Source organism: Pseudophryne corroboree, chromosome 1 (genome assembly GCF_028390025.1).
Source record: "Pseudophryne corroboree isolate aPseCor3 chromosome 1, aPseCor3.hap2, whole genome shotgun sequence".
Lineage (NCBI taxonomy): Eukaryota > Metazoa > Chordata > Amphibia > Anura > Myobatrachidae > Pseudophryne > Pseudophryne corroboree.
Window position 1 is genome coordinate 656,235,637 of NC_086444.1, and position 26,817 is coordinate 656,262,453.

Below are 26,817 nucleotides of genomic sequence, written 5' to 3' on the forward strand. Positions count from 1 at the left end.
CGTCATCCATTAAGTATACTATCCATCTACATTCTATACCTGTGGTGCATTTTAGTTTTGCAGTTTGCTGACAGTGTCCACCAGTATACTATATATAGCAGTACGGTAGGCCACTGCACTACCTACCTCTGTGTCGTCACTCGTCATCCATTAAGTATACTATCCATCTACATTCTATACCTGTGGTGCATTTTAGTTTTGCAGTTTGTTGACAGTGTCCACCAGTATACTATATATATATACTTATAGCAGTACGGTAGGCCACTGCTGTACCTACCTCTGTGTCGTCACTCGTCATCCATTAAGTATACTATCCATCTACATTCTATACCTGTGGTGCATTTTAGTTTTGCAGTTTGCTGACAGCGTCCACCAGTATACTATATATAGCAGTACGGTAGGCCACTGCTGTACCTACCTCTGTGTCGTCACTCATCATCCATTAAGTATACTATCCATCTACATTCTATAACTGTGGTGCATTTTAGTTTTGCAGTTTGCTGACAGTGTCCACCAGTATACTATATATAGCAGTACGGTAGGCCACTGCTGTACCTACCTCTGTGTCGTCACTCGTCATCCATTAAGTATACTATCCATCTACATTCTATACCTGTGGTGCATTTTAGTTTTGCAGTTTGCTGACAGTGTCCACCAGTATACTATATATAGCAGTACGGTAGGCCACTGCTGTACCTACCTCTGTGTCGTCACTCGTCATCCATTAAGTATACTATCCATCTACATTGTATACCTGTCGTGCATTTTAGTTGTGCGCAGTAAATATAGTAGTAGGCCATTGCTATTGATACTGGCATATAATTCCACACATTAAAAAATGGAGAACAAAAATGTGGAGGTTAAAAAAGGGAAAGATCAAGATCCACTTCCACCTCGTACTGAAGCTGCTGCCACTAGTCATGGCCGAGTCGATGAAATGCCATCAACGTCGTCTGCCAAGGCCGATGCCCAATGTCATAGTAGAGAGCATGTAAAATCCAAAACACAAAAGTTTAGTAAAATGACCCAAAAATCAAAATTAAAAGCGTCTGAGGAGAAGCGTAAACTTGCCAATATGCCATTTACGACACGGAGTGGCAAGGAACGGCTGAGGCCCTGGCCTATGTTCATGGCTAGTGGTTCAGCTTCACATGAGGATGGAAGCACTCATCCTCTCGCTAGAAAAAAGAAAAGACTTAAGCTGGCAAAAGCACAGCAAAGAACTGTGCGTTCTTCTAAATCACAAATCCCCAAGGAGAGTCCAATTGTGTCTGTTGCGATGCCTGACCTTCCCAACACTGGACGGGAAGAGCTTGCGCCTTCCACCATTTGCACGCCCACTGCAAGTGCTGGAAGGAGCACCCGCAGTCCAGTTCCTAATAGTCAAATTGAAGATGTCACTGTTGAAGTACACCAGGATGAGGATAAGGGTGTTGCTGGCGCTGGGGAGGAAATTGACAAGGAGGATTCTGATGGTGAGGTGGTTTGTTTAAGTCAGGCACCCGGGGAGACACCTGTTGTCCGTGGCAGGAATATGGCCATTGACATGCCTGGTCAAAATACAAAAATAATCAGCTCTTCGGTGTGGAATTATTTCAACACAAATGCGGACAACAGGTGTCAAGCCGTGTGTTGCCTTTGTCAAGCTGTAATAAGTAGGGGTAGGGACGTTAACCACCTCGGAACATCCTCCCTTATACGTCACCTGCAGCGCATTTATCATAAGTCAGTGACAAGTTCAAAAACTTTGGGTGACAGCGGAAGCAGTCCACTGACCACTAAATCCCTTCCTCTTGTAACCAAGCTCCTGCAAACCACACCTCCAACTCCCTCAGTGTCAATTTCCTCCTTACCCTGGAAAGCCAATAGTCCTGCAGGCCATGTCACTGTCAAGTCTGACGAGTCCTCTCCTGCCTGGGATTCCTCCAATGCATCCTTGAGTGTAACGCCTACTGCTGCTGGCGCTGCTGTTGTTGCTGCTGGGAGTCGATCGTCATCCAAGAGGGGAAGTCGGAAGTCACTTGTACTACTTCCAGTAAGCAATTGACTGTCCAACAGTCCTTTGCGAGGAAGATGAAATATCACAGCAGTCATCCTGCTGCAAAGCAGATAACTCAGGCCTTGGCAGCCTGGGCGGTGAGAAATGTGGTTCCGGTATCCACCATTAATTCAGAGGCAACTAGAGACTTGATTGAGGTACTGTGTCCCCGGTACCAAATACCATCTAGGTTCCATTTCTCTAGGCAGGCGATACTGAAAATGTACACAGACCTCAGAAAAAGACTCACCAGTGTCCTAAAAAATGCAGTTGTACCCAATGTCCACTTAACCACGGACATGTGGACAAGTGGAGCAGGGCAGACTCAGGACTATATGACTGTAACAGCCCACTGGGTAGATGTATTGCCTCCCGCAGCAAGAACAGCAGCGGCGGCACCAGTAGCAGCATATCGCAAACGCCAACTCGTTCCTAGGCAGGCTACGCTTTGTATCACCGCTTTCCAGAATAGGCACACAGCTGACAACCTCTTACGGCAACTGAGGAAGATCATCGCAGAATGGCTTACCCCAATTGGACTTTCCTGGGGATTTGTGACATCGGACAACGCCAGCAATATTGTGCGTGCATTACATCTGGGCAAATTCCAGCACGTCCCATGTTTTGCACATACATTGAATTTGGTGGTGCAGAATTATTTAAAAAACGACAGGGGCGTGCAAGAGATGCTGTCGGTGGCCCGAAGAATTGCGGGCCACTTTCGGCATTCAGGCACCGCGTACAGAAGACTGGAGCACCACCAAACATTCCTGAACCTGCCCTGCCATCATCTGAAGCAAGAGGTGGTAACGAGGTGGAATTCAACCCTCTATATGCTTCAGAGGATGGAGGAGCAGCAAAAGGCCATTCAAGCCTATACATCTGCCCACGATATAGGCAAAGGAGGGGGAATGCACCTGACTCAAGCGCAGTGGAGAATGATTTCAACGTTGTGCAAGGTTCTGCAACCCTTTGAACTTGCCACACGTGAAGTCAGTTCAGACACTGCCAGCCTGAGTCAGGTCATTCCCCTCATCAGGCTTTGCAGAAGAAGCTGGAGACATTGAAGGAGGAGCTAAAACAGAGCGATTCCGCTAGGCATGTGGGACTTGTGGATGGAGCCCTTAATTCGCTTAACCAGGATTCATGGGTGGTCAATCTGTTGAAATCAGAGCACTACATTTTGGCCACCGTGCTCGATCCTAGATTTAAAACCTACGTTGTATCTCTGTTTCCGGCAGACACAAGTCTGCAGTGGTTCAAAGACCTACTGGTAAGAAAATTGTCAAGTCAGGCGGAACGTGACCCGACAACATCTCCTCCTTCACATTCTCCCGCAACTGGGGATGCGAGGAAAAGGCTAAGAATTCCGAGCCCACCCGCTGGCGGTGATGCAGGGCAGTCTGGAGCGAGTGCTGACATCTGGTCCGGACTGAAGGATCTGCCAATGATTACTGACATGTCGTCTACTGTCACTGCATATGATTCTCTCACCATGGAAAGAATGGTGGAGGATTATATGAGTGACCGCATCCAAGTAGGCATGTCAGACAGTCCGTACGTATACTGGCAGGAAAAAGAGGCAATTTGGAGGCCCTTGCACAAACTGGCTTTATTCTACCTAAGTTGCCCTCCCTCCAGTGTGTACTCCGAAAGAGTGTTTAGTGCAGCCGCTCACCTTGTCAGCAATCGGCGTACGATGTTACTTCCAGAAAATGTGGAGAAGATGATGTTCATCAAAATGAATTATAATCAATTCCTCCGTGGAGACATTCACCAGCAGCAATTGCCTCCAGAAAGTACACGGGGACCTGAGATGGTGGATTCCAGTGGGGATGAATTAATAATCTGTGAGGAGGGGGATGTACACAGTGAAAGGTGTAAGGAATCGGAGGATGATGATGAGGTGGACATCTTGCCTCTGTAGAGCCAGTTTGTGCAAGGAGAGATTGATTGCTTCTTTTTTGGTGGGGGCACAAACCAACCAGTCATTTCAGTCACAGTCGTGTGGCAGAACCTGTCGCTGAAATGATGGGTTCATTAAAGTGTGCATGTCCTTTTTATACAACATAAGGGTGGGTGGGAGGGCCCAAGGACAATTCCATCTTGCACCTCTTTTTTCTTTCATTTTTCTTTGCATCATGTGCTGTTTGGGGACAATTTTTTGGAAGTGCCATCCCGCCTGACACTGCAGTGCCACTCCTAGATGGGCCAGGTGTTTGTGTCGGCCACTTGTGTCGCTTAGCTTAGTCACACAGCCACCTTGGTGCGCCTCTTTTTTTCTTTGCATCATGGGCTGTTTGGGGACAGTTTTTTGGAAGTGCCATCCTGTTTTGATTGACACTGCAGTGCCACTCCTAGATGGGCCAGGTGTTTGTGTCGGCCACTTGTGTCGCTTAGCTTAGTCAAACAGCCACCTTGGTGTGCCTCTTCTTATCTTTGCATCATGTGCTGTTTGGGGACAATTTTTTGGAAGTGCCATCCTGTCTTGATTGACACTGCAGTGCCACTCCTAGATGGGCCAGGTGTTTGTGTCGGCCACTTGTGTCGCTTAGCTTAGTCACACAGCCACCTTGGTGCACCTCTTTTTTTCTTTGCATCATGTGCTGTTTGGGGACAATTTATTTGAAGTGCCATCCTGTCTTGATTGACACTGCAGTGCCACTTCTAGATGGGCCAGGTGTTTGTGTCGGCCACTTGTGTCGCTTAGCTTAGTCACACAGCCACCTTGGTGCGCCTCTTTTTTTCTTTGCATCATGTGCTGTTTGGGGACAATTTTTTGGAAGTGCCATCCTGTCTTGATTGACACTGCAGTGCCACTCCTAGATGGGCCAGGTGTTTGTGTCGGCCACTTGTGTCGCTTAGCTTAGTCATACAGCCACCTTGGTGCGCCTCTTTTTTTCTTTGCATCATGTGCTGTTTGGGGACAATTTTTTGGAAGTGCCATCCTGTCTTGATTGACACTGCAGTGCCACTCCTAGATGGGCCAGGTGTTTGTGTCGGCCACTTGTGTCGCTTAGCTTAGTGACACAGCGACCGTGGTGCGCCTCTTTTTTTCTTTGCATCATGTGCTGTTTGGGGACAATTTTATGGAAGTGCCATCCTGTCTTGATTGACACTGCAGTGCCACTCCTAGATGGGCCAGGTGTTTGTGTCGGCCACTTGTGTCGCTTAGCTTAGTCAAACAGCCACCTTGGTGCGCCTCTTTTTTTCTTTGCATCATGTGCTGTTTGGGGACAATTTTTTGGAAGTGCCATCCTGTCTTGATTGACACTGCAGTGCCACTCCTAGATGGGCCAGGTGTTTGTGTCGGCCACTTGTGTCGCTTAGCTTAGTCACACAGCCACCTTGATGCGCCTCTTTTTTTCTTTGCATCATGTGCTGTTTGGGGACAATTTTTTGGAAGTGCCATCCTGTCTTGATTGACACTACAGTGTCACTCCTAGATGGGCCAGGTGTTTGTGTCGGCCACTTGTGTCGCTTAGCTTAGTCAAACAGCCACCTTGGTATGCCTCTTTTTTTCTTTGCATCATGTGCTGTTTGGGGACAATTTTTTGGAAGTGCCATCCTGTCTTGATTGACACTGCAGTGCCACTCCTAGATGGGCCAGGTGTTTGTGTCGGCCACTTGGGTCGCTTATCTTAGTCACACAGCTACCTCATTGCGCCTCTTTTTTTCTCTGCATCATGTGCTGTTTGGGGACTATTTTTTTGAAGTGCCATCCTACCTGACACTGCAGTGCCACTCCTAGATGGGCCAGGTGTTAGTGTCGGCCACTTGTGTCGCTTAGCTTAGTCAAACAGTCACCTTGGTGCGCCTCTTTTTTTCTTTGCATCATGTGCTGTTTGGGGACTATTTTTTAAATTGGCCATCCTGTCTGACACTGCAGTGCCACTCCTAGATGGGCCAGGTGTTTGTGTCGGCCACTTGGGTCGCTTAGCTTAGTCATCCAGCGACCTCGGTGCAAATTTTAGGACTACAAATAATATTGTGAGGTGTGAGGTGTTCAGAATAGACTGGAAATGAGTGGAAATTATGGTAATTGAGGTTAATAATACTATGGGATCAAAATGACCCCCGAATTCTATGATTTAAGCTGTTTTTTGGGGGTTTTTGAAAAAAACACCCGAATCCAAAACACACCCGAATCCGACAAAAAAATTTCGGTGAGGTTTTGCGAAAACGCGTCCGAATCCAAAACACGGCCGCGGAACCGAATCCAAAACCAAAACGCAAAACCCGAAAAATTTCCGGTGCACAACACTAGTTACCACCTCTTGCTTCAGATGATGGCAGGGCAGGTTCAGGATTGTTTGGTGGTGCTCCAGTCTTCTGTACGCGGTGTCTGAATGCCGAAAGTGGCCCGCAATTCTTCGGGCCACCGACAGCATCTCTTGCACGCCCCTGTCATTTTTTAAATCATTCTGCTCCACCAAATTCAATGTATGTGCAAAACATGGGACGTGCTGGAATTTGCCCAGCTGTAATGCACGCACAATATTGCTGGCGTTGTCCGATGTCACAAATCCCCAGGAGAGTCCAATTGGGGTAAGCCATTCTGCGATGATGTTCCTCAGTTTTCGTAAGAGGTTGTCAGCTGTGTGCCTTTTATGGAAAGCGGTGATACAAAGCGTAGCCTGCCTAGGAATGAGTTGGCGTTTACGAGATGCTGCTACTGGTGCCGCCGCTGCTGTTCTTGCTGCGGGAGGCAATACATCTTCCCAGTGGGCTGTCACAGTCATATAGTCCTGAGTCTGCCCTGCTCCACTTGTCCACATGTCCGTGGTTAAGTGGACATTGGGTACAACTGCATTTTTTAGGACACTGGTGACTCTTTTTCTGAGGTCTGTGTACATTTTCGGTATCGCCTGCCTAGAGAAATGGAACCTAGATGGTATTTGGTACCGGGGACACAGTACCTCAATCAAGTCTCTAGTTGCCTCTGAATTAATGGTGGATACCGGAACCACGTTTCTCACCGCCCAGGCTGCCAAGGCCTGCGTTATCTGCTTTGCAGCAGGATGACTGCTGTGATATTTCATCTTTCTCGCAAAGGACTGTTGGACAGTCAATTGCTTACTGGAAGTAGTACAAGTGGTCTTCCGACTTCCCCTCTGGGATGACGATCGACTCCCAGCAGCAACAACAGCAGCACCAGCAGCAGTAGGCGTTACACTCAAGGATGCATTGGAGGAATCCCAGGCAGGAGAGGACTCGTCAGACCTGGCAGTGACATGGCCTGCAGGACTATTGGCTTTCCTGGGTATGGAGGAAATTGACACTGAGGGAGTTGGTGGTGTGGTTTGCAGGAGCTTGGTTACAAGAGGAAGGGATTTAGTGGTCAGTGGACTGCTTCCGCTGTCATCCAAAGTTTTTGAACTTGTCACTGACTTATGATGAATGCGCTGCAGGTGACGTATAAGGGAGGATGTTCCGAGGTGGTTAACGTCCTTACCCCTACTTATAACAGCTTGACAAAGGCAACACACGGCTTGACACCTGTTGTCCGCATTTGTGTTGAAATAATTCCACACCGAAGAGCTGATTTTTTTTGTATTTTGACCAGGCATGTCAATGGCCATATTCGTCCCACGGACAACAGGTGTCTCCCCTGGTGCCTGACTTAAACAAACCACCTCACCATCAGAATCCTCCTTGTCAATTTCCTCCCCAGCGCTAGCAACACCCATATCCTCATCCTGGTGTACTTCAACAGTGACATCTTCAATTTGACTATCAGGAACTGGACTGCGGGTGCTCCTTCCAGCACTTGCAGTGGGCGTGCAAATGGTGGAAGGCGCAAGCTCTTCCCGTCCAGTGTTGGGAAGGTCAGGCATCGCAACCGACACAATTGGACTCTCCTTGGGGATTTGTGATTTAGAAGAACGCACAGTTCTTTGCTGTGCTTTTGCCAGCTTAAGTCTTTTCATTTTTCTAGCGAGAGGATGAGTGCTTCCATCCTCATGTGAATCTGAACCACTAGCCATGAACATAGGCCAGGGCCTCAGCCGTTCCTTGCCACTCTGTGTCGTAAATGGCATATTGGCAAGTTAACGCTTCTCATCAGACGCTTTCAATTTTGATTTTTGGGTCATTTTACTGAACTTTTGTTTTTTGGATTTTACATGCTCTCTACTATGACATTGGGCATTGGCCTTGGCAGACGACGTTGATGGCATTTCATCGTCTCGGCCATGACTAGTGGCAGCAGCTTCAGCACGAGGTGGAAGTGGATCTTGATCTTTCCCTTTTTTAACCTCCACATTTTTGTTCTCCATTTTTTAATGTGTGGAATTATATGCCAGTATCAATAGCAATGGCCTACTACTATATATACTGCGCACAACTAAAATGCACCACAGGTATAGAATGTAGATGGATAGTATACTTAATGACGACACAGAGGTAGGTACAGCAGTGGCCTTCCGTACCGTACTGCTTTATATAGTATACTGGTGATCACTGTCAGCAAACTGCAAAACTAAAATGCACCGCAGGTATAGAATGTAGATGGATAGTATACTTAATGACGACACAGAGGTAGGTACAGCAGTGGCCTTCCGTACCGTACTGCTATATATACTGGTGGTCACTGTGTCAGCAAACTGCAAAACTAAAATGCACCACAGGTATAGAATGTAGATGGATAGTATACTTAATGACGACACAGAGGTAGGTACAGCAGTGGCCTTCCGTACCGTACTGCTATATATAGTATACTGGTGGTCACTGTGTCAGCAAACTGCAAAACTAAAATGCACCACAGGTATAGAATGTAGATGGATAGTATACTTAATGACGACACAGAGGTAGGTACAGCAGTGGCCTTCCGTACCGTACTGCTATATATACTGGTGGTCACTGTGTCAGCAAACTGCAAAACTAAAATGCACCACAGGTATAGAATGTAGATGGATAGTATACTTAATGACGACACAGAGGTAGGTACAGCAGTGGCCTTCCGTACCGTACTGCTATATATACTGGTGGTCACTGTGTCAGCAAACTGCACAACTGAAATGCACCACAGGTATAGAATCTAGATGGATAGTATACTTGACGACACAGAGGTAGGTACAGCAGTGGCCTACTGTACCGTAATGCTATATATTATATACTGGTGGTCACTGGTCAGCAAAACTCTGCACTGTACTCCTCCTATATAATATTATACTGGTGATCCCCAGTCCCCACAATAAAGCAGCACACTGAGCCAGCCACGTCCTCTCCCTAACATTTCCAATGCACAAGTGAAAATGGCGGCGACGCGCGGCTGCTTATATAGAATCCGAATCTCGCGAGAATCCGACAGCGGGATGATGACGTTCGGGCGCGCTCGGGTTAACCGAGCCATACGGGAGAATCCGAGTATGGCTCGGACCCGTGTAAAAAGGGTGAAGTTCGGGGGGGTTCGGTTTCCGAGAAACCGAACCCGCTCATCACTAATATATATACATATATATATATATATATATATATATATATACACCATATATTTATCCAGATCCAAATAGAAATCCAGAATAGAGGGCACTCACTAGTTCAACTTCATTAAAGAATTTATTCCTGGCATGCTGAGCAGATGTCTCCTGGGCTGTCTTGAGAAAGGCTTATCTAAGCCGAAACGTCGACATTATATGCTGACTCTGATGTATCAATAAATTCTTTAATGAAGTTGAACTGGTGAGTGCCCTCTATTCTGGATTTCTATTTGGATCTGGATAAATATATGGTATATGTGGATGTCCGAATCTGGACCTTCTTGAGGAGCACCCCGACGGTGACTGTTTATGGCTGTGAGTGCGGACAGTACGATTTGAATATATATATATATATATATATATATATATGTAAAAGAGATGTGCGGCGGGCACTTTTCGTGTTTTGGTTTTGGTTCCATGCTCGTGTTTTGGTTCTGGATTGGTTTTGCCAAAACCACCCTTTCATGTTTTGGTTTTGGTTCGGATGATTTTTGAAAAAAACATAAAAACAGCTAAAATCACAGAATTTGGGGGTAATTTTGATCCTACGGTATTATTAACCTCAGTAACAGTCAGTCCCACTCATTTGCAGTCTATTCTGAAGAACTAAAACTTAGAAAGCGCTAAGCTATTATGTGTGTCAGCTGTACAGCTCCCAAATGTTAATAGATATATATATAAACACCTCTTCCCAATTGTGCACTGCTGCTTTCAAATATTGGGTAGTTGAGGGGCAGATGTGTTAACCTGGAGAAGGCATAAGGAAGTGATAAACCAGTGATATGTGCAAGGTGATAAAGACACCAGCCAATCAGCTCCAATATGTAAATTAACAGTTAGGATCTGATTGGCTGGGGCCTTTATCACCTTGCACATATCACTGGTTTATCACTTCCTTATGCCTTCTCCAGGTTAATACATCTGCCCCTGAGTCCCAAATAATTATTATATGAAAACAAAAACAAATGGTTGAAAGCGCTGTCCACAATAAAAGAGTTTTTTTTATTAAAAAGTTATAGAATCGCTAATTCACATATAATTAATTAATCAATACCTCTAATCTAAATATTGGACATCAAAGCATATCAAAAGACCATAACTGCTTTTCTGTGGTACCTAATAATAACACAGCTATGCACAGTGGATACACTTTCATTAAATTGAAACACCCTATTCCAAGTGAAACAATTGTATCATTCCAAGATATCATACATATTACTCCACTTTATGCATTTAATTCTAGCAATTATCACTCCTTTAGGCAGCCTCCTAAAAGTAAAATGATTGAATACACTAAATGTTCACAGTCCCAGACATATCTGGAGAAATAAAGTCACCATATATCAGGATTGTATTCGCAGGTTATTTTTATATCCACCCGCTGGGACAATGATTCGTCTGTGTTGATACCAGAAACATGGATTTGAAGCACGCAGTATTTGAATTATAGCAAGTACAAACTATTCATAATACAGTCTCTAATCCGGAGATTACTGGAGCCAATTGATATAAAAAGTTCTGACGGGCGTCCCCGTCTGGTATTTAGATTTTAAATAAATGCAATAGAACTCCTATTAGATAATGAGCATGCTCCACAGTTCATTCATAATATCTCATTCTATATTTGGAGGCCGCATACACGGCTGGTCTCACCACTATTAACCACGGCTGCAACTCCCGCCGGGCGTCCGTCAGTGTCCTATGCAGCACACAGCTTTTCCACTTGCACCAGGGATCTCGTGGCCCGCCTCTCCTGTATCAGTGCCGCAAATGGCTTGCAGTGTTACAGCCCTTCGGGCTGGTTTGCTCCGGCGGTATCTTCTCGTGAAGTGAGAACAGCGCGCAGTCGCTGACAGATACCGCCGGAGCAAACGCAACACCCCCTGTCAACCTACACCACATGTTCCTTCCTCACACACAGCACATCCGTTCCCCCTTGAAAAATTCCATACCCCCCACTGCCAACCCTCCACCACTCACAACATCCACATACCCCATTTACACCACCATCTCTGCACCAACATCCCCATCCACAAGGCCATTTTACAATTAACCATCCACCACACGCACCACCTACAACAACCCTCCCCACAAACAGTCAATACCTCAATCACAGGGCAACGCCAACACACACACACACACACACACACACACACACACACACACACACACACACACACACACACACACACACACACCTCCACCTCACTACACCCCCAACCCCTTTCACATACAAACAACACACCATGTACACTTTACCCCACATCCACACAACACACACCTGCCCAACACCCACATCACCTCACAATAACATCCACCAAACACTGTACTCCCATACTTGACACACAGCTTATTCAAATACACCACCCCTGCAGCTCCCTTGAAGCCTCAACAAAACCATCAAATGTACATTTTTTAGGCTGTCATTACCTGGATTCAAATGTACTGTTCCGAGTATGAATATTCACTTTGTGATTCCCATGCCGGCTGCCCCTGAAGTATAGTTTGATTAAGACACAGGCCTACATCTGAGCCATTTGGTTAGCTGCTCAAAATGTGCAATTTGTAATTTGTTTGTGTAAACACTAGTGATGTGCACCGGACATTTTTCGGGTTTTGTGTTTTGGTTTTGGATTCGGTTCCGCGGCGTGTTTTGGATTCGGACGCATTTTGGCAAAACCTCCCTGAAATTTTTTTGTCGGATTCAGGTGTGCTTTGAATTCGGGTATTTTTTTTCCAAAATCCCCTCAAAAACAGCTTAAATCATAGAATTTGGGGGTCATTTTGATCCCATAGTATTATTAACCTCAAAAACCATAATTTCCACCCATTTCCAGTCTTTTCTGAACACCTCACACCTCACAATATTATTTTTAGTCCTAAAATTTGTACCGAGGTCATTGGATGACTAAGCTAAGCGACCCAAGTGGCCGACACAAACACCTGGCCCATCTAGGAGTGGCACTGCAGTGTCAGACAGGATGGCACTTAAAAAAATAGTCCCCAAACAGCACATGATGCAAAGAAAAAAAGTGGTGCACCAAGGTCGCTGGATGGCTAAGCTAAGCGACCCAAGTGGCCGACACAAACACCTGGCCCATCTAGGAGTGGCACTGCAGTGTCAGACAGGATGGCACTTAAAAAAATAGTCCCCAAACAGCACATGATGCAAAGAAAAAAAGAGGTGCACCAAGGTCGCTGGATGGCTAAGCTAAGCGACCCAAGTGGCCGACAAAAACACCTGGCCCATCTAGGAGTGGCACTGCAGTGTCAGACAGGATGGCACTTAAAAAATAGTCCTCAAACAGCACATGATGCAAAGAAAAAAGAGGAGCACCAAGGACGCTGGATGGCTAAGCTAAGCGACCCAAGTGGCCGACACAAACACAAGGCCCATCTAGGAGTGGCACTGCAGTGTCAGACAGGATGGCACTTAAAAAAATAGTCCCCAAACAGCACATGATGAAAGATAAATCTATATATACATCAATATATATTGGAAAGAATGGGCTGCGGCACTCAAGGTCTTGTAAAGCAGTCAAATGTGTATTAGCATCACAAAATAAAACATATATAATAAATAAATATATATATATATATATATATATATACTGGTGGTCAGCAAAATTCTGCACTGTCCTCCTTCTATAATACTGCGCACAACTACAATGCAGCACAGATATGGATAGTATACTTTACGACACAGAGGTAGAGCAATGGACTACTGTACCGTACTGCTATATATATACTGGTGGTCAGCAAAATTCTGCACTGTCCTCATACTATATACTGCGCACAACTACAATGCAGCAAAGATATGGATAGTATACTTGACGACACAGAGGTAGAGCAATGGACTACTGTACCGTACTGCTATATATATATATACTGATGGTCAGCAAAATTCTGCACTGTACTCCTACTATATACTGCACACAACTACAATGCAGCACAGATATGGATAGTATACTTGATGACACAGAGGTAGAGCAATGGACTACTGTACAGTACTGCTATATATATATATATATATATATATATATATATATACTGGTGGTCAGCAAAATTCTGCACTGTCCTCCTACTATATACTGCGCACAACTACAATGCAGCACAGATATGGATAGTATACTTGATGACACAGAGGTAGAGCAATGGACTACTGTATCGTACTGCTATATATATACTGGTGGTCAGCAAAATTCTGCACTGTCCTCCTACTATATACTACGCACAACTACAATGCAGCACAGATATGGATAGTATACTTGACGACACAGACGTAGAGCAATGGACTACTGTACCGTACTGCTATATATATATACTGGTGGTCAGCAAAATTCTGCACTGTCCTCCTATTATATACTGCGCACAACTACAATGCAGCACAGATATGGATAGTATACTTGATGACACAGAGGTAGAGCAATGGACTACTGTACCGTACTGCTATATATATACTGGTGGTCAGCAAAATTATGCACTGTCCTCCTACTATATACTGCGCACAACTACAATGCAGCACAGATATGGATGGATAGTATACTTGACGACACAGAGGTAGAGCAATGTACTACTGTACCGTACTGCTATATATATACTGGTGGTCAGCAAAATTCTGCACTGTCCTCCTACTATATACTACAATGCAGCACAGATATGGATTGTTTTCAGGCAGAGAACGTAGATATTTGCAGCACACTGAGCACAGATATTTGCAGCACACTGAGCACAGTTATTTGCAGCACACTGAGCACAGATATTTGCAGCACAGTGAACACAGAAACTGAGAGAACACAGCCACGTCCTCTCGCTATCATCTCCAATGCACGAGTGAAAATGGCGGCAACACGCGGCTCTTTATATGCAATACGAATCTCGCGAGAATATGACAGCGGGATGATGACGTTCGGGCGCGCTCGGGTTAACCGAGCAAGGTGGGAAGATCCGAGGCTGCCTCGTAACCGTGTAAAATAGGTGAAGTTCAGGGGGGTTCAGATCCCGAGGAACCGAACCCGCTCATCTCTAGTAAACACCAGGCATTATGCATCAATAAAGTATGCTTCACTGAACAACATCTCCCAGACAGGTCATTACAATTTCATGCTAGTCATGAAATCACATAAGTTTAAATACACAGATGAATTTGCACTAGGGCAAAGGCAAGTTGATTTGTTGGTAGTCCCATAGTTTCAGAGTTTATAGGTTGGATGTTTTCCTTCTGTTTTCAACCTGTTTAAGTCCTGAATAAGTCCTTTTTTTCTGAAATATTAAGAATTGAGTCTACAGCATATATTCATTACCTATCACAGCACTTCAAGGTATGAAGTAATTACCCAAATATTAAGAAATCAGTCTGCAGCAAATATTCAACACTCAGCACAACACTTCAAGGGTGCAATGCATTACCTGTAATCTGGGGTACTGTAGCTTGCCTTAGCAGGAAACCAGTGTAGTTTCAGCTGAACTTGTACCTTCATTGGTTCTGCCATGCCAGCTTATGCTATACCCCAGGCTGGCACTTACTGCCTGGTGGTCCGGGCTGGTGGCCATGTTTCCAGGAATTGAATTACACATGGAAAGTAAACTGGAAGTTGTCACCCTTTCTGCCCATCTTGCGGGACAATTGACCAGCCAGTGGCATCCCTGCACACAGGCCTGGAGCTACTCACTCAGTAAAGGTATGCAAAGCAAAGAGGCTCTGGCCTGGAGAGGTGCTCTCACTGCTATGCTACCCTGCTATGTCTGTGGTGACATGTGTGCTGCTGGCCACCGATGTGCCTGTCAGACTGTATGACAGGCAGCAGCGCTGGCAGTATCAGACAGAAAAGTGTGGCTCTCCTCTCCAGTCCCCCCTTTCCTCTTCGCTCCTCCTGGCTGCATGTGTGTATAACCGGAGGGGAGCCAAACAGCCACCAAATACTAAGACCCATCGGTTTTCCGAAGCCCCAACAGAAGCTGCCTACTTCTATTGACAGCAGCTAGCTACAGCCAGCCAACCAGCCAGCACACACAGCATAGGACCCCACATAGCCAGGAAACACACTGCAGTGGTTGCTGGCCTGGTCAGTGGCTAATAAGGTGAGGGAAAAAAGAATATTGGTGCAGTCCAAACTGGATTTAGAGGGGGGGGGGGGGGGGCATGGGAATGTGCATTGTCACCATCTGTACTGTTTGTCCATCTGCCACCCCCATATATGCCCCTCTGTCAGTCTGTGTATGTCGCTCAGTCATTCTACATATTTGTCCCTCTGTCAGCCCATTCATATGTCCTCCTGTGTATATTTACCACTCTCACCCTGTGTACAGATGGAGCCTCCATTATCTTTGCTGGCTGAGGTGTTAGTCGTGATTAGGTATACGCAGTGTGCCTGTTAGCAAGGAGTCTTGTCTAGTTGTAGGGAGGCGCACAGAGCATTTGCCATTACCTATGAGTATAATACCTGCGATCATCCACCAGATGTCGCTTTTTAAAATCACCATTGCGCATGCGTGTGGTCTCCATTAAAATACAATATTGAACTACAGCATAAGAACTACTTTACTGGACATCACATTATGCTACAGTATGCCACAGTTTGTATGTCAAATACAGTATATTGTAATGTATTTAGTACAGTATATACAGACGCAAATAGTACAGTATATACAGATGCAAACGTGGGTGATAAAGCCACAGTGTAGTCCATTGATGTTAGCGATATGTGAGTGTCCAAGTCCCACAGACAAATCAACAAATAAAAACAGTAGTGTATACAGACGCAAACGAATGTGATACAGGTATGGTCTATTGATGTTAGGGATAAATTGAGCATCCAAATCCCGTAGCCATTACGGCATAATCAAAACCAATGGACTTATGTGATGCGACGACGTGTCTGAGTGATGAAGTGTTCCGCTTCCCATGCTTAGAGTCTCAGGTTTCGATTCCCAAAGTGCGAATGCATATTATTATTTTTCCTGACACTTTATTATTTTATTTTTGTATCTATTGTAATATACCTTCACATTCAATAGAAGTGTGCTCACAAGTTTTACATAAAGCAGGGCAAAGCTGCTGGAGCGTATCTAAAATACACAGCGGCTATTGAGATAAGCGAGCTCTATGCACCATACGGTACACATACAATACTGTAGCAGGCCAGACTCGATTGAAATGGCTACCACCCGTGACCCCTTGCCTCTTGGAAGCCCTCAGTTATGTTGCCAGCGATGGCATCAGTTTTGCAAGAGTCAGGGCAATGCTGAAGGAGCGTCTCAATACCCTAGCTAAAATACACAGCGGCAATGAGGTCCCGTAGAATGAGCAATTTAAAAAAAAATAGTGTATACAGATGCAAAACAACATGTTTAAGCTACAGTTTGGTCCATTGAAGTTAGAGATACAGGGGGTCATTCCGAGTTGATTGCTAGCTGAAAATGTTCGCTGCGCAGTGATGATGCAAAAAAACTGGCACTTCTGCGCATGCGTATGTGGCACAATACGCACGTGCGACGTACTTTCACAATGGCCGATGCAGTTTTACACAAGGTCTAGCGAAGCTTTTCAGTCGTACTGCTGGCCGCAGAGTGATTGACATGAGGTGGGCGTTTTTGGGTGTCAACTGACCGTTTTCAGGGAGTGTTCGAAAAAATGCAGGCGTGTCAGGAAAACGCAGGCGTGGCTGGGCGAATGCAGGTCGTGTTTGTGACGTCATATCCGGAACTGAACAGTCTGAAGTCATCGCAAGCTAGGAGTAGGTCTGGAGCTACTCTGAAACTGCACAATTTTGTTTTGTAGCCGCTCTGCGATCCTTTCGTTCGCACTTCTGCTAAGCAAAAATACACTCCAAGAGGGCGGCGGCTTTGCGTTTGCATGGATGTTAAAAACTGCTAGCGAGCTAACAACTCGGAATGACCCCCATAGTACAGTACTGTATGTTAGTGGGCAAGTCCCGTAGCCATTACTACATAATCTAAAACCAATGGGCTTTTGTTTCTGTCACGAGGTGACATTTCCGAGTGGTGAAGTGTGCCGCTGCCCATGCTTAGAGTCCTGGGTTCGAGTCTCAAAGTGCAAATGCATGTTAATTTTTTTCCTGACACTTTATTAATTTTTTATTTTTGTATCTATCGTAATATACCTTCACATTCAATAGAAGTGTGCTCACAAGTTTTACATAAAGCAGGGCAAAGCTGCAGGAGTGTATCTAAAATACACAGTGGCTATGGGGATAAGTGAGCTCTATGCACCGTACAGTACACATACAATACTGTAGCATGCCAGACTCGATTGACATAGCAGAAGCCGTGGCGCTGCACCTCTTGGAAGCCCTCAGCTATGGAATGAGAGACGACATAAATTTTGCAAGAATCAGGGCAATGCTGAATGAGCATCTCAATACCCTAGTTATATTACACAGGAGCAATAGGGATAAGCGAGCTGTATGCACAGTACGATACACCAGACTCATTCGCATAGCAAGTTGCGAAAGTGGCTGCCGCCTGTGACCCTGCACCTCTTGGAAGCCCTCAAGTATGGAGCCAGCGACCGCATCAGTTTTGCAAGAGTCAGGGCAATGCTTGTCAGGCTCTGGAGCCTTACCTCCGGTGGGTGCTCCCGCGCAGTGGTGGAACTGTGGAAGGCAGTGGAGTCGGCTGCCGCTGTGCTCCTGACCGCAAGGGGGCACATCTCCTCCACTGTCTCCCGCTGCCTGAGGACCGCGCTGCTATTGCAGACGGAGGAGCTGTGTCAGTGACACGGAAGTTGCCTCCTGTATTTACAGAGAGATGGCACTGGCTGCAGCTAGGGGGAGCTCCAGAGCACAGCTCCTCCCGGGCCCTCCTAGCTAAGTAAGCCAGCCGAGGGAAGCTCCGTGAGCCTGATGATAGACAAAGGTAGTGTGTGGGGGGTGGGGGAGAGGTGGATTTGGGGGAAAGCACTGTGTTTTGTGTGTGCTTGTTTTTAAGTGAGGTGTGTGTGTGTTATTAAGGAAAGTTGTGCATTCAAGTAAAAAAGGCATGTGTGTGTGTGTGTGTGTGAGTGAGTGATGTGAGTGGCATGTGTGTGAGAGGCATGTATGTGTGTGTGTAAGTGGGAGGCATGTGTGTGTAAGTGAGAGGCATGTGTGTGTGTGTGTGTGTGAGAGGCATGTGTGTATGTAAGTGAGAGACATGTGTAAGTGAGATACATGTGTAAGTGAGAGGCATGTGTGTGTGAGAGGCATGTGTATGTAAGTGAGAGGCACGTGTGTGAGAGGTGTGTGTGTAAGTGAGAGGCGTGTGTGAGAGGTGTGTTTGTGTGTAAGTGAGAGGTATGTGTGTGAGAGGAAGGATTAAAGGAGGCATTTGAGCATTTCTACAGGACTATGTACAGAGCACACACCTGGTCTGGGTACACACTACCTTATAAATATATGGAGGGGTGTCCGTTCTGAATGTGTGTGTGTGTGTGTGTGTGTGTGTGTGTGTGTGTGTGTGTGTAAGTGAAAGGCATGTGTGTGTGTGTGTGTGTGTGTGTGTGTGTGTGTGTGTGTGTGTGTGTAAGTGAAAGGCATGGGTGGGTGTTTAAGTGAAAGCGGATGTATTTTTAAGTAAAGGAGGTGTTTGTGTGAAAGTGGCGTGTGTGTTTAAGTGAAAGAGACGTGTGTGTGTTTAAGTGAATGAGGCGTTTGTGTGTTTTTTTTATATATATCTAGTGTTCACGCTAGGTGTCTTTCACAGGGCGCTGCGCCCTGCCCCTTAGACAGCTGAATCCCGCCCTGTCCGTTCTTGTGCGCCCTGCCGTTTGCTGCCTGCCGGACCCCGCCACGCCGCTGGACCCAGCCGTGCTCCGCCTGACCCGGTAAGCACATGAGAGCCCCCCCGGGCTAAATTAACCTTGTAAGTATTTTGCAGCTGTAAACTTCAATCTCAGTGCTCTCTACCTGGTGCAGTGTGCCTCAGTGCTCTCTAACTGGTGCAGTGTGCCTCAGTGCTCTCTACCTGGTGCAATGTGTCTCAGTGCTCTCTGCCTGGTGCAGTGTGCCTCAGTGCTCTCTACCTGGTGCAGTGTGCCTCAGTGCTCTCTACCTGGTGCAGTGTGCCTCAGTGCTCTCTACCTGGTGCAGTGTGTATAATGTGCTCTATCTGGCGCAATATGTATAACGTGCTCTACCTGGCGCAGTGTGTATAGGAGGTTCTACCGGGTGCAATGTATATTAGGTGCACTACCGTGTGGTGTAATGTGAATTGCCACTATTATGTGGCCACGCCCCTTCCCTACAAAACAACGCCCCTAGATTTTTGCAGCGCGCCTTCGGCGCGCACTGTCCATGTTTTGGCCTATAGGAATTGGAGCACCTAGCATTATAGTATGTACCTAAGTTTGCCCATCTAACTTAAAAATGTGCCCTCACGAATGGAAAAATGTGCCCTCCCCGTGATCAGCACCCTGCCCTAAAAAAATCCTAGAGTGAACACTAGTTATATCGGCACACCGCTGCGTCAAAGCATCTCCATCGAGACCAGCTGGCGGGTGAGGGAGCATTGTAGGTGTACTATAAAGGTATGCTGGTGTCTGTTTTATTGTAATGACTGACTTGGTGTGCGTCCACTTTCTATGTGTATCTATATTACTATTGGGAAAGGTACCTGAGCACGCTGCTACTGTTCACCCTTAGTGCCGGATAGCTACATATGGTATGTGTGTTTATATGTAGGGGGGCACCAACATTTATCATGCCTCCGGGCGACTGGGACGAACTTACGCCACTGCTCCCGCGGGTTACCCGTCCTGCTGGTTGGCGCGGCTGCGGCAGCAGAGAGCTGCTGGTGGCGGGTCCTCCTGGACGGAAGTGTGGCTGCCAAGGGCCGGGGGCTGAGGGTCTGGAGAGCCGGGCGCTGCGGCGGGGGTCGCTGCGGTAAGGTCCTCTGGAGGTGACACAATATAGTGTGTCAGAGACAGAAGCTGGCTAAAGCTGTGTGCTTACAGCTAAGTATGTCTCCAGGGTTGAGGCTAGAACCAAGTGGCCTAAGGGACCTTTTCCGTCAGGGGGAGGAGCCACGACACAAGGGGGAGGAGCTAGGCCAGCGGTACTTTTCGGGTACCCTGTTCGGCCGTAGCTCCTCCCCCTGGTGACGTGTCTCCTCCCCTAGGTACGTCACAAGGTCCCTTCTCCCACTCCAATATAGAACCAACCATGTCTCCAGTGCTGGGGGGCAGCCATGTTGGAGACCAGAGTATTACCAATGAAGTTCCCAATCTGTGTCTAGCCAATCCTGCGTGTTCTCCCCTTACAAAAAGGGGCTGGCTCAGAGGGAGAGTGCCGGTGCTTCAAGTTACCTCCTTGTTAAAGGTTCTCCAGCTCTGTGCTCCCAGGTTACTTCTGGTTCCGCGTGGATATCACTAAAACCTGCACTGTTGGTGTGCCTTGAGGACCGTGGTTGGGAATGCCTGGTATACAATATACCTCTAATACACATTTCCTGTGGAAAATAATGTAAAAATGACATGTACAGGTACAGTACCTGTACAGTCCTGTACATGGAGAATTTTCTTTACTGATCCATTTATTTAATTTTCTCTACTTCACAATGTACAGTATTGAACAGTGTTTATTTGCAAACTGACTTACTGTACAGTATATTTACAAACCAGCCTACTGTACACCCAACAAGGTCTTGTGCTGTGTCCATCCGGAGTCTGCTATTGTCTGTTTCCGCTCTCCGTTCTGGTGTCCGTATGTGCCAGCATTCCAAATTCAAAATAAAACAATAAATAAAAATAATACAAAAAAAATGCATTAAACCCTCCGCCAAAAAAAGAAAAGAAAAAATGTTAAAGTGATATTGTTACTGTATTTGTGACGTTACCTTTTTATTAAAGTACTGTATAGTATGTGTGATGTTGGCTTTTTTATTACAATATGTGTGATGTTACATGTTCCTACTGATTTTGTCCCACATCCTCTGCTGTAAATAAAGTGTTTCTATCCCCAAGCGGCCGAGTCCATTGTGCTGTTTCCATCTGGGGCCTTGTGCTGTGTCCATCCAGGGGCTGCTGTTGTCTGTTTCCGCTCTCCGTTCTGGTGTCCGTATGCGCCAGTGTTCCAAATTCAAAATACAAAAATAAAAAAAGAATACAAAAACTTAAAAAAAAATCCCCACGCCCAAAAATAATATGAAAAAAAGTGGATATTGTTATTTGTGATGTTACCTTTTTATTAAAGTACCATACAGTATGTGTGATGTTGGCTTTTTTATTACAGTATGTGTGATGTTACAGTACCTTTTCCTACTGATTTTGTCCCACATCCCCTGCTGTAAATAAAAAGTGTTTCTTAAAATAAACCTTATGTGGTGTCCAATTTTTGTATTCCCAACTGCCTCAAATACTGTACTCTATAAATTAGTACTACTGTACGGGATAATTCAATTAAGAGTGGGATATATAAAACCACTTTATTAGGCTGCTTGTCTGACTGGTGTATGTGGCTGCCTGAGGAGCACTGTTACTCAAAAGAAGGCGTTGTACTGTATGCACTGTATAAGCTTCCTGAGAGGCAGGATCCTTGGGAATTTCAAGGCCTGTTAGAAGTGTCCCCCATTTTATCCCCTTGTTACTTGGCACGAGTCTATGGCCTGTGATGGCTTCATCCAGGCAGTGTCGTACTTTTACTAGAACTTTGTAGTACAGTATACTGTAGCATACAGTACTAGCTCACCATTGGTTTTGTACTGTAAATTACCAGTTGATCATATTCAGTTTTCCAGTGATACAGTACATGCCACTCATTGTATTATACTGTACATATCACACTTACTGTATGCTATTGCTCCAATGTACAGTACAGTACTGTATGTTCAATCTACTGTAAGATAGTTTCCTAATCCCTTGCATTGTACTGCTGCCTTGTCCCTTGACGCACCTTTATATGCGCCAGATAATTGTATGGTGTACAGTATGCCTAACTTATAAATGACCTGAGATTCTGTCATACAGTAAGTAAGGTACTGTACTGTTCCATGCAGTAAAGAAAAAAGATACTGTACAATGGAATATAACAAAAAAAATGTATTTAATAAAGGTAACAAAATTAAATTAAATGGCTCTCAACAAATTATTGAAAAAGTGGTCCACTAAAAGGGGTACCACCACCCGCAGGAGCTGTATGGCACGCTGCAATTGTTCTGTGGGGGAAAAAGGACAGTATTACAACACAAATACTGTATACTGTACAGTGTAGTAGTGGTAATACAGTACTGTACTCAATATTAGAAAATCTTGTTATTTACAATGTACAGTACTGAATTGTCACAACAGTAAATGGAGTAGAACACTACTGTATGCTGAAGATGTGCTGTAAGCATTGCTATAATTTACCACAACTATATATGGATCTCTGGTTGCCCGGATCCTGGGTGCCCAAGGTAGGCTGCTCGATGCCTGGCAGGGGTCCCCCATGTATCATTGGTTCTGCATTGGAGAAAAAAAAATAATCACATTTCAATACACACGCACCGCAATGCGCACACGCGTCGCACAGTGACAAAAGGCATCGCTGGTCAGCAATGGGATGGTGCACAAAATCAGAACGCATGGGCATTCGCAAGGTGATTGACAGGAGGACGCCGTTTGTGGTTGGTAACTGACCTTTTACTGGGAGTGTCTGGCAAAAATGCTGGCATTCTCAATCGTTTTCAGGGAGTGTGCCTGACGTCAGCTCCGGCCCCGATCAGCCTGATGTGATTGCACTGTAGGAGTAAGTCGTGGACTGCGCACACACTGTACAAAGTTGATTTTAGCAGTTCAGCGCACACATGCACAGCAAATTTAAACTCAACCAGGGGGCTGCAACTATAGGAACGTAGGACAGCAATATTAGCAGCCCAGCGATCAGATCTCAATGAACCCCAGTGTCAGAGAGAGAGAGAGAGAGAGAGAGAGAGAGAGAGAGAGAGAGAGAGAGAGAGAGAGAGAGAGACAGGTAAATTTAGTAAGATTGGAATTTTTTGTAGGACCAGTAATGTTGCCCATAGCAACCAATCAAATTCTGTCTACAGCATTATCTACTGTACTGTAAGTGTAGCTAGATACAGTATATGTTAATTATGAAGAATGTGATTGGTCGCTACGGGCAACATCACCAGTTGAAAAAAAACACCATCTAAAGTTCCCCATCCACCAGTCCGATTTGTGTACTTTTCATCCAATTTTGATGCATCTGACTGAAAAATCTGATGAAAAGTGCCACATCGAACAGCTCCTCCGATCGTATCAGATCAAACACAGGGGGTAATTCCAAGTTGATCGCAGCAGGAAATTTTTTAGCAGTTGGGCAAAACCATGTGCACTGCAGGGGAGGCAGATATAACATGTGCAGAGAGAGTTAGATTTGGGTGGGTTATTTTATTTCTGTGCAGGGTAAATACTGGCTGCTTTATTTTTACACTGCAAATTAGATTGCAGATTGAACACACCACACCCAAATTTAACTCTCTCTGCACATGTTAAATCTGCCTCCCCTGCAGTGCACATGGTTTTGCCCAACTGCTAAAATATTTCCTGCTGCGATCAACTTGGAATTACCCCCACAGTACTAATACTTACCACTGAAATCTGCCTCCTCCTGATCCTGCCGTGCCTCAGTCAGTTCAGGGCCTGTGAAAACAAAAATGAATTCCAAAAAAGGTTCATTACATGAAATACTGTACAGTACTCTTTTTGACACAATACAGTATAGTACACTTGCATCCCCACTGTATAGTCCCCACATGCTGTACAGTACCCTCACGTCTTCTTGTTCACTTTACCATCCTCTTGACCCCTGGCCCACATTGCTGTGTGAGCATACTCTATCATAAAGCCCATGAATAATTAGCAATTTTATAAAATACAGTACAGTACAGTACTATAGGTACAGTAACCCCTACAGTACCATTTCTTTTGAACAGTATCAATGGCTTTTTTACTATAGACTGTAAACTTACGAGCAGGGCCTCCCACCTCCATGACTGTTATTACGCATTTGTTAACACTGATGTTGTAATTTAAAAGTACAACAAAATTTGTTGCACTACAGTGCATGAAATACAAAAAAATCCCAACTCAATAGTGTACTGTACATACTGTTACAAAACAAACAAACAACGGAGCTAAAAATTCAACACACACAATAGAACCCCATAAAGATAAAATACAGTATACAGTACATACAGTACAGTACATACTGTAGCACACTGTTTCTATTTCCAAATTATACAGTACAGTACTTACTGATTGGGAGCGGTGTTGGGGGGGGGGGGGGGGCAGATGCATCTGGAGCCTTGGCAGTTCAGGGCCTGTGGAAACAAAAATTAATTACGTAAAAGGTTCATTCAATGAAATACTCTTTTCAACAAAATACAGTACTGTACATGAAACTTTCAATTGCATCCCCACGTTTTTGCGTTGTTCACTTTCTCATCATCTTGACCCCCTGGCCCAGTTTGCAGTGTGAGCATACTGTACATTATTTAACACTGATGTACAGTATTTGAATAGTACAACGAAATGTGTGGCACTACAGTGCATACTGTAGAGTATAGTACATTTAATAAAATAATAATTATGTACTGTACGTACTGTTACTAACTAAAACCCAACAGACTAAAAATTTAAAACACACAATAGCCTCCAAAAAGATTAAATATACATACATACATACATACAGTACTGTAAATTGCACATTGTTTACACTGTTTACAGTATTTCTATTTCCAAATTGTACAGTACAGTACTTACTGTTTAGGAGCGGAGTGCTGTCAGATGGAGGCATCTGTTCCTCCTCCTCCTCCTCCTCCTCCTCCTCATCTATGACGATAGCTGTGGAAAAAAAAAAGGCATAAGGCTTTTTCTTTCTTTTTTTAATTTAAGCAAGAGATGACTCCAGGGTGGCTTTTTAGAAATTATAAAAATGCCACACAGTAGTAGTACTCCATGTACACGTTATGCTACACAGTAGTAGTACCCCAATCTTTTGTTAGTTTAGACATAAATACTATATGGCTTTCGGTACATACAGTACTGTACCTGTATTTAAAATACCAGCTGTCGGGATCCCGAAAATTCAGAATTGCTGAGGCCAGAATCGTGGGGCAGTGGAGGAAGGTTAGGATACCGTACCTCACCCTGTTGGGATTTCCTCAATCAGGATGCCGCTGTCGGTCATCTGACTGCTGGAATCCTGACCGCTGGTCACGCGAACCCAACCCCTTGATAAAACACAATGTACAGTACAGTACAATACTGTAGATTACTGACCAAGTTGGGTAGAAGGCTTCTCCTCCTCTTCCTCCTCCTCCTTGGTGTCACTGATAATTACTCAGTGGAAATTAAAAAAATATTATAAACCAAATACTGTACAGTACAATTACTACAAATACATCAACAGCAACGATTAAAGAAGGAGAGTATACCGTAAGCCCTTTAAAAGACAAGTTGGGTGTCTTAATCAAAGACGCTAATGACATACAGTAGTGGAAAAAAAAAAAAAAGTTTTTCTCTTCTGTATTCGCAAGAGAGGACCAGATGACGGGATTAACACACAACCTCAGCAATGATAATGTCACACTGCTACAGTAAGTACATACTGAATTTAAGAGAGGAAGTAGTCCGTGACCGATAAAAAAAATTAAGATTAATAAGTCACCTGGTCCAGATGGAATTCACCTTAGGGTTCTCATGGAACTACCTGTACTGTACACTCTAAACTAGCAAGACCGCTATTTTTGATCTTCAATGGTTCACTTACAGTACAGTACATCAGGCATGGTTCCCAAAGATTTGCGTATAGCGGAAGTACTGTAGTGCCAATATTCAAATAGGGAAGTAAATCTGAACCGGGTAACTATAGACCAGTTAGTCTTACATCCATAGTGGGGAAAGTACTGGAAGGTATTTTAAGGGATAGTCTACAGAATTTCATTGAAGCCAATAAGGTTATTATTAGGAAGCAACATGGATTTGTCAAGGATACATCATGTCAAACAAACTTGTTAGGCTTTTACAAAACAGCGCAACCTAGATGAGGGTAAGGAGGTGGATGTAATCTTTTTAGACTTTGCTTTCGATACAGTACTGCACATGAGACTTACCTATAAATTACAAGAACTGGGGCTAGGGAACAAAATATGCACTTGGGTTAGAAATTAGGTAGCTACAGTAATAGGGAGCACCGAGTTGTGGTAAATGGAACTTTTTCAAATTGGACTGAAGTACTAAGTGGAGTTCCAGAAGGGTCTGTACTTGGAACACAATTGTTCAACATTTTCATAAATGATATAGAAGTAGGTCAAGAG

At 44.9% G+C, this 26,817-nt stretch overlaps 2 long non-coding RNA genes across 2 annotated transcripts in view; one reads left to right on the plus strand and one right to left on the minus strand.

Annotated features, from left to right (window-relative positions):
• Positions 1-26,817, plus strand: part of LOC134932262 (uncharacterized) — a 323,121-nt gene that overhangs the window by 81,811 nt on the left and 214,493 nt on the right. The gene's annotated exons all lie outside the window — the stretch shown is intronic.
• On the minus strand, positions 22,571-25,322 carry LOC134932171 (uncharacterized). Its single transcript, XR_010179259.1, has 5 exons — positions 25,262-25,322; positions 24,755-24,819; positions 24,089-24,139; positions 22,862-22,954; positions 22,571-22,668 (listed from the first exon to the last, which is right to left on the minus strand). It is a non-coding gene; the product is annotated as an uncharacterized LOC134932171 (long non-coding RNA).